The 9,663-nt window shown below is 36.1% G+C and overlaps 1 protein-coding gene across 1 annotated transcript in view; it reads left to right on the top strand.

Annotated features, from left to right (window-relative positions):
- Positions 1-9,663, top strand: part of PTPRD (protein tyrosine phosphatase receptor type D) — a 230,607-nt gene that overhangs the window by 184,961 nt on the left and 35,983 nt on the right. The gene's annotated exons all lie outside the window — the stretch shown is intronic.

The following is a 9,663-nucleotide window of genomic DNA, read 5'->3' as shown; positions in this document are numbered from 1 at the left end:
TACCTAAAGGGGGCCTATAGGAAAGATGGGGAAAATCTTTTTAGTAGGGCCAGCTGTGACAGGACAAGGGGTAATGGTTTTAAACTAAACCAGGGTAGGTTTAGACTGGATCTAAGGAAGAAATTCTTTACAATGAGGGTGGCGAGACACTGGAAGGGATTGCCCAGAGAGGTAGTGGAGGCCCCATCCCTGGAAACATTCAAGGCCAGGTTGGACGGGGCTCTGAGCAACATGATCTAGTTAGTGGTGTCCCTGCTCAGTGCAGGGGGGTTGGACTAGATGACCTCTAGGGGTCCCTTCCAACCCAAAACATTCGATGATTCTATGATTCTATGATTCTATTTGTATATGAGCTTGATTCTGAACTTGTATACTTATGAGGAAAGTTTGGGGTTTCCTACTGATACTAGTAGCTTCATTCAAATTTGCTAATGACTAAGTGAATATATGAGGAAACTACATTTGTGGCATTCTTTTAGCCTGATCCAGACACTCACTTGACTGCCAGGAAGTGGATATCATTGTCAATACCATAAGCCAAAAATATATAAAAATATAAGCATAGAGTAATAGTCTTGATTTGTCAAAGATTAACATCTTGAATCCTGAGTTTTCACTGGGAAGGGGGACGTAGTAACAAACCCAGTAGAAAAGTCGTGTACCCTGTCTCACATTTTTTTCCCCAGTATTGAAATAGGTGGGACTATGTGCATGGGTCCTGTCTCAGTTCCACAAGAACATCTAAGAACAGTTAAAAGTCCCTGGACTTAGCTTCTCTCAACTGGTCCCTGATACCTGAGAGAGTCAGGAGAGCTGGCACTGTCCTGAGAAAAGCCAGGTGGACTTTTCCTGAGGTTGCTGTAATGGTAAATAGGTACTTCTGTTGTTCCAAGTGTCATGAAACAGGTCTGTATCTCCCCAAATCAGAACGCTCCATCTCAGTCTGTCAACTTATGTTTTGTAGATTTATAGACTATCCCTTGTGTTAGAAAAATGGAGATTGTGTATCAGTAGAAATATTGAATAGATGAAGATGTGTGTCTTGAAGGTGGAAGTCAGAGTAAAATAATTTTGGGGGGCTTCTTTCTTTTTTTGAGTTTGGTTTTGTTCTTTTTTTTAAGGAATGGAACATTAAATTAAATCAGGGAAGCTTTTTTCAGCTTCAAGTATTACAAAAAACCAAAAACATTTGAATAAACACAGTGGAAAGTGTAATTGTACCTTGGGACTCTTTAGTAAAGAACAGGATTGAAGCAAACTTCTGGCCACCAAAGATTTCTGAGTAAGTCTTGCTGTAGGCACAGAAAAAACATAAAGGTAAGTCTGGGAAAAACCGTAAATTCTTCTGCTCCAAATGCACAAATTGCTAACATTTTTAATGAATCTTCATTTGTTCATGGCAGAGTAGGCACTGGTATCTAATGTAGCTGACCTCATAGCTAAGACAAAGCAATGGTACGTGCATAACAGTAAGTAACAAGCAAAGAAAACTAAGAACATTTTCATGTCTGTATGAAATTCATTAAGTTCTTTCAGACAAATACAGTCTGTGCAGCAGAGTTTTATGTGATTGTAGTTAAGGTATTTTTCCATTTGTTGTGCAGGGCTTCAGCAGCAAATTTCAGATCTTTCCTCCTAAGTATGTTTTGACAGGTAGTACTGGAGCTAAGTGACAATAAGACATCTTCACTAATATGAATAGAAAAGTCATCAATATGTGCACTTAACAATTCATTACAGATTATATCAATATGCTCCCAAGTGCACCTGTATTCTGCTGCATTTAGACAAAATGTAATTGATTTGTGCATAAAAGCAGCACTGATGTTTTGTATTGGGCAGCACAGGTATGTAAAATTACTTTTTTTTGAAGTTGTGAAATATGTATTTACACATAGGAAAATACAAATCAAAATTTTAGCTACATTTTGCAGCAACAAGAAAAATACACGTCTTTGTAAGAGTTAACATCTCTCAGCAGACGTATTAGCAGGTAGGACATGTTGCAGATGGTATTCATTCATACTGAACTGTATGGTTTTACTAAAGAAGAATTAAATTTGCAGTTTTATCATTGTTCATTCCCTAATTTTAATGGCAAACCAATAGCTTCCGTATCAATAATGTACTAGCACAATTTTATTTCACTTATTTAGTGCTCTTCAGCATTGTAAGATATGAGTCAGAAGAAGAATGAATGAGAGAGCCAGCAAAAAAAAAAAAAAAGAAAAATCCAAAGTCAAGTAGACCATGTGTTCACCAGATTTACAAAAATAAAAATAAAAATGCGTAGGTTTGTACTGGGTTTTTTTCACTGTAACAGAATGCAATGGCCACAGTCCAAGAATTCCTGCACCATTGTATGAGTTGGAGTCACCAGTTACCATGTCAGTGTTGTGAAACTCAACCATATGGCTGTTCATTACGGAATGATTCTCAGAGGCACAAGGGCAGGGACACGCTCAACTCTCACTGAAATGCAGTCAGTCATAGGTTCTTAATTCATGTAAGAATCTAATCCTAGATGTGTACTAACATAGACTGCACTCACCAACAAAGCCTAAAGTTTCTTTTTATGGGCACATTACAGCTGGAAGTGCTGTGCCAAGATGCCTCAGCTAAAACTCAGACCATTATGTCACCCAGCAAAATAGCTGTGAAAATGCCATGCTATAAGCAGGGTTAATTTTGTGTGAAAAGAAATGCTGTAAGACTGCTACATAAGCTGAAAGTAGTTTTGGCATGCCAGGTCTGGTTATTTCAGCTTATGCACATTTGGAGTTGAGGACATACAGAATGAATGCCCCATGTGAAAAGATGTTGGTAAAGTACAGAAGAGAACAATAATGATCAGAGTTTGGAAAAATGATGTATGGGGAAAGTCAGAAAGAATTGGATTTGTTTTATATATAAGAAAGTGAAGGAAAACATAATAGTCTTCCAGCATGCGAAAGGCTGTTAAAAATTTCATGGCAATCAACCATTTTCCTTGCCTGTGGGGCTCTAGGAGGAAGAAATAAATGTTGCAGCAAAGGTGATTTATGTTAAACTGTTAAAGAACTTCCAAAATACAATGTCGTGAATGGAGCAAACTCCATAGGATATTTCGTGCAGTCTCTTCCACTGTATGCTTTCAAGAACTGTTTACACCAGAGTCTTACCTGAAATGATATGGCAGTACCTGGGACTGCCACAAGTATTTTTCAAGGCATCCATCTGTTTTTTTGTTTTATGATAGCAAGTGGTTTAGTCAAAAATGTATTGTAACTGTAATTTGACTTTATTTGCTTAGTTCATTTGCTTTGTGCTTGAGGTAAAACACACATTACTACCTCATATAATTCTTCTATTAATACAGAGAGAATGCCACATGTAAAGAATCACCATTGGCATTTTGAGTGAGGAGTTCTCCTTGCAGAATTAAAAATTCTGCATATTTGTTTTCAAAATGCAATGATTAGTTCATGTTTGGTTTAGCACTGCAACCTATTACTTCACTGCAGGGAGTTATTTCAAGGAATTTCAGGCTTGTGAATGAATTTATTATTATTTAGGGAAAATAACCTCACATTTCATTATTTAGCAGATTCTGGTGAAAGACTCAAGACCAGTTCTCCTTTATGGTGAGAAAATCCAGAGAATTTAAGTTCTTCAGACAGGTGTCTCTGAAAGAGAATATTATGATTTACATTTTCCATCATTTACAAAGCTTTTCCTATTTTCTAAGGAAGTTAATGGCTACAGTGGCTACTGAAAGGCACATGTTGGTAATAGATGTTTTTTCTAGGTGGTCTTTCTGGTTAATATCACAGAAACTGTATGAAATACATTTATGACATGAAGAATTTTATCCGCATATTAAACTATCAATACTAAGCTCACTGTGACTCAAAGTTCCATTCAAACATCAAAATCCAAACTCTTAAGGTCCCCAAAATGTTCTCCAATGTACCATTTCTCATTTTAGTGCTGTTTCATCCATTCAATTCTGGCTTTCAGGTGGACCAAAAACATAATAATAGAATTTTGTTGCTCTGCTGATGTTTTTGATTATTTTGTTTTGCTGACTTCTTCTATAATATTCATATCATCTAAAGGAGATAGCTCTCTTGTATGGACAATAGAAAATCTTAGTTAGAGCACTTGAAGAGTAAGCTGAATTGTTGAGTATTTTCTTCATACTGTAATGTAATATTTCATTCAGTGAGACGATTATTCAGGCTGCACACAGTTATCAGCCTTGAGTACAGGAAGAGGATGAAGCAAAAAGTGGTCAACCCATTCACAAAGTTTGACAGACTCATCCTTCAAAATGAATTCACTAAGACCCTGCATTCCCTGCTGTTGGGAAGAGTTGAAAAAGGACATCTCACATTGATGCCAGCAATATAGTTTTGAACTGTTCTTGGCTTGTACAGATGAAGATAAAAGGTGAAATAGAGAACACATTTCAAATATGCCAAGTTTCTTTTAAATATCTGTTTCCTTTTGTTTTAATAACCGTACCATACTCTGTCATAAGGATCAGAATGGAAACAGTTTGGGGGTTATCCTTTTAAGCATCATCAATTGTCTTTCAGTATTAACTGTTAGCCTACTAATCATATCTCAGAAATTTCAAAAAGTAAAGGTGTAATGAGGGTTGATTTGCAGACTTACTAGAGGGCTAACGTTTGTTATGAATTGATTAGCCTAAAGTGCATTTATGTTGTCATCAAATCCTGTTTGGAACTTCTTTTTCAAGGCTACTGTAATTTAGGCCTTAGACAGAATTATACTGCATTGCAAAAGTGCTTATTTTCTACCTAGTTTTTAAACTCCAAATACTCAGTTCAGATGAGCTCCAACAATCATAGAATCATAGAAACATTTAGGTTGGAAAAGCCCTTAAGGATCACCAAGTCCAACCATTAACCTAACACTGCCATTCCACCACTAAACCATGTCCCTAAGCACCTCGTCTACACATCTTTTTAAATACCTCAAGCACCTCCCTGGCAGCCTGTTCCAATGCTTTACAACCCTTTTGGTAAAGAAATTTTTCCTAATATCCAATCTAAACCTCCCCTGGCACAAATTGAGGCCGTTTCTTGTTGTCCTATCGCCCATTACCTGCGAGAAGAGACCAACAACCACCTCGCTACAGCCTCCTTTCAGGCAGTTGTAGAGGGCGATAAGGTCTCTCAGCCTCCTTTTCTCCAGAGTAAACATCAACTGCTTTGCCTTTATGTAATCACAGGTACATATCTACTATAAATTGTTATTAGAGACCAGTGCATACTTTTTTTTTTTTTTTTCTGTAGTAAAAAATGGATTCAAAAACCCAAATTTTCCAAGTGATCAATTGTTTTGGGAATACAGTTGGTGAGACTTAGAAGGATCTGTCTACCTGGGACTGGATGGTCAGTTCTTTCAGAATTTAGGATACTATTAAATCCAGTGTCTCTCTGAAAGCAAAATCTAAAACTTTAAGCTGTTTTATTTTCAGCCTTATTTCTTATTTTTTTAGAAATCTTTGCATTACAATCTGTGTGATGTCAGTGCCTACAATCTTTAGACTCAAGTCAGCTTAATCTTTAGGTGGCAAGGCATTGTGCAAAAAGGAAAATGGCTTCAGAGTAACAGCTGCTTTGAAACAGTTAACCAAGAAGTCTGAGACACTAAGCTAGCCTGACAGGGTTTGAGGCAGTTTCCAATGCCAACAATCGACACTACCTTTTTTATTGCATAATCTTATCATTCAACATCATTGTAGAGATACTTTATTTTTGAAGGAAGACCATCTGAAAATGTCATTAGTTTTGCCTGCAAAAGACTATTATTATTAATAGGAGCAAGAAGTTTGTTACATACTGCTATTATTTTCTATTTCAGATTCAGCATAATTCGTACACTGTTCTTACAGCAAGAAATGTACTGTGTGAATCTGCCTATTACCAGTTTGCTGTCTCTTTCCTGATCTGCATTTTGTCCTTATAATCTCAGATGGGCTGTAACAGCTGGCTCATGTTAAGAATCACCTGAAGGGGCTTTTCAGCCTGAATGATGAAACTTTATATGGGAAAATTACTTCTCTACCCTTGAATGTCAGGAATCTTTGTATTCATATGTTCATATGGAAATACACTTCCTTCAGCTCTGTTGATGCATGGCAGCACCTTCTCTAGTGTCTGTGACCTGTTGAAGTGTGAATATCCACGAATATTCTTAGGAACTCTGTAGCTACTTAAACCCCTCAAGTCTGAAATGGTCTCAAGCTTCTCATTTTTAATGGAAAAGATGGCATTTACATTTCCTTACAGCTTTGCTTTCAGTGAATGCTTGTAATTCCACAAAGAGCAAGGATTTGCATGATCTGAGTGGAAGAAATGTAGAGAAAGAAAACCTATATATGTTTGAGGGGCAGGTTAGGAGAATGTGCCTATCATTAGTTATATCTTCTAACTAAGTCTACTAATATGGTATTTAAAAGGTCTCATGATATATTTAGTAGTATTTTGAGCGCTTCTCTGATCTCAGATGTAGTGGGTTTGGCAGTGTGCAACCTATGATCATGAGATAATGAAAGTAGTAGTAAAAGTGATGCTTGTCATGACTTGTAATTTAGTTTCTCTTTAAAAAACACTCTGAAATCACCAGTGAGGTCTTTCATTATTGTGTGTCTGTTTCATTCATCTTGCCATCTTCAGTGACAGGCAAGAAAACATTAGAGAATTATTGGTGAAAGCTGTTTTCACAGAATCACAGAATGGCAAGGGTTGGAAGGGACCTCCAATGATCATCCAGTCCAACCCTCCTGCTAAAACAGGCTCACCTAGAGCAGGTTCCACAGGACATTGTCCAGACAGGTTTTGAACATCACCAGAGAAGGAAACTCCACAACCCCCCTGGGGCAGCCTGTTCCAGTCCTCTGTCACCCTCAAAGTAAAGATCTTCCTCATATTCAACTGAAACCTCTTATGTTTCAGTTTGTGCCCATTGCCCCTTGTTCTGTCACTGGGTACCACTGAGAAGCATTTTCTATAATCATGTACAGTTAGTGGCACAGAAAAGCTCTCACTGGGTGCAGGTGAATATAGTATGCAGAGGAAGAGATCAACCTGTGGAACTGGGTGATGGGTGGATAAGACAAAGGTGAGGACAGTGAAATTCACAAAAAGTATATTACAAACTAACTCTGACATTAAAAAAAACCTATAATTGTACTTCTGAAGGAGGATGCATGTCATCATCACCATACTTTACCACATTAACGTTGTCTGTTTTCCAAACAATGTACACAAGTGAGGAAAAATTTGCCCTTACTACAAGGAAATTAAACACAGACCAAAGAGCTAAAGCAAAAAAACATTTGGCAAATGATTTCAAAGCTGACTTGTTGAAATTTAGTGTTAAATTTTGGATGACTCAAGGGGGTTGCGGGTTTTTTTCTATAAAAACATTAATACGTAACCTCTGAAAAACAAACTCACTTTAAGTGCAGAAGGCTGGGATCTTAACATAGGATAAAATATTTAACAAGAACTTTGTCTCAGAAAATAGTGTCTTAACAATCAACTTATATTATTTGATTCTCTGCTGCTAGTGAAGTCCAATAGAAAACATTGTTCTGATCTCTCACAAAGATAAATTGGACTCTAAATTGTTAGGAGTATTGGGAATGTAAGGTTTATGATCACAGAGCAAAAAAGTGTAGGAGGCAGATAAGGGCACATCTCTGAAGAAGACCTCTTGTTCTAAGAAAAATCAAAAGGCAAAAGGAATAAAAGATGTAGTTCCATCAACTTATTCTTCATGTGCTCTTCGAGAAGGTCAAACCCACATCAATCCGAAATCAGATTTTCTTTCTAAAAAAATTATACTTTTTTTTCATCAGTTTCCACTTGCAAATAGTATATACACTGCTCCACAAATTGTATATATTTTTGAACAGTTAGTGTCTGCTTCCAGCAGCCATCCTCTGCATCAGCTAGCTCTCACAGAAAGTATTTTATAATAATTATGAAATTATTTGAGTCTACATTAGACAAACTAATAAATGAAAAAAAAATCTGCACTGAAAATAGCAGGCACATTTATTTTCTCCCAGCCTAACTGAAAAGGAGCAATTTTCTATGGGCTTCTAAATCTGAGTATATGCTTAACATCAGGTTGGTATACAAAATAAAAATAAAACCAGTATTTTCTGTTGTTTGCAAAGAGGCTGGTAATCTACTATGTTCTGAATTTCCATTTAATTTTTGCGTTGAATGTTTATTTCTCTCTATTACACTTGGACATTGTTTTTACAGTATTTCTAGCAAGAAAGCTGGTTAATTTTTCAGGCGTGCTTTCTGGAAGCTGGCACTGCTTCTACAATCATACAATTTATACATAGGAACTGCAGGAGAACTACATGTTTAGGCATGCAAAGGCATAGACAGACATTTATTTCTTGTATTCATTTTATTAAAAGTACATAAAGTATTCTACCATTTTTATTCTTTTTTAAAAAAAATAATTCAAACAGAAGAAGTTTAGTCAGAGGTTTATACTAAACCTGTAGTTGCTAAGAGTACAAAAAAAAGCTATTATGTATCAACATTCTCCATGAAAAAATGTGTGTCGTTCTATGGGAATCAATAAATAATAAATAATAAACCACAACTTGTTTGTTTAAAATACAGCTAACCAATATAGACACAAATTACACTGTGTCTGTATTAATGACGAAGTTGAACTAGATTTATTATAATTATACTATAATAACCCAATTGAAAATATACCTTTCTGCCTTCTTGGCGAAGACCACAGTGGCTTCTTTTAGTATTAGGAATCTTGAAAAAAAAATCACTGATATTTATGAAGTACCTGCAATACCTACTCCTTCTGCATTTCAGAAATGGCATAAGGAAGTAATTACTTAGTTCCTCTTAATAAGAGATTTTTATACAGTATTAAGCCTATTTTTAAGGCTGTACTACCAATAAACATTTTTAGTTACTTTGTTCCAATTTCTTACCTATAAATTAAGCTATCAATTCCTGTAAAAAATTGTTTCAGGTGGTTTTGCCTCTAATGAATGTTCATCACCTGCTTCAGTGGTTAGCATTTTTTCTCTTTATCCAGATTACTTGTTCTCAGACTGTGATTTGTGAACCATTAGTGATCTGTGACCTGTGACCCTCAAAATAAAATGATCTGCTAGCGAAAGCTATTCAGCACTGGGGAGTTTGAAAGCATACTAAATCTTTTTCAATAAGTACTATGCAGAGTGGGAAACCTGGAGAACACATGCGTTTCAAAAGTGCATTTCTTAATTTTCTATTTTGGGGGAATCATCAGTTTTTCTCTTGGATTAGCATGATAGTTCACATTTTTATCAGAAATACTGTGCAATATTCTGCTTTTGTTGTTTCTTAGAGTTTGTGTATTCTCACTGAATTTGGTATGAGTCTGGCTTAGAGTGGTTAATGGAGACATTAAACAAATGCAATGTATTATTACTGGACTCAGAATAAACTTTGATACCATATGCAAGGCTAATTGATAAGAATGTATTGTTATAAATAGAGTGCAGAATGACTGTCTCAGTTTCACGTATCAGTCACTGAAAGCAAAATATTTTCAGTTATTTAACCCCCATACCACTTTGTACATTGTTTTCTGATTGTTGTAGGGGTT

Source organism: Egretta garzetta, unplaced genomic scaffold (genome assembly GCF_000687185.1).
Source record: "Egretta garzetta isolate BGI_Z169 unplaced genomic scaffold, ASM68718v1 scaffold250, whole genome shotgun sequence".
NCBI classification, from domain to species: domain Eukaryota; kingdom Metazoa; phylum Chordata; class Aves; order Pelecaniformes; family Ardeidae; genus Egretta; species Egretta garzetta.
Note: the sequence above shows the minus strand (reverse complement) of the source record. Positions and strands in the feature narration are given on the sequence as shown.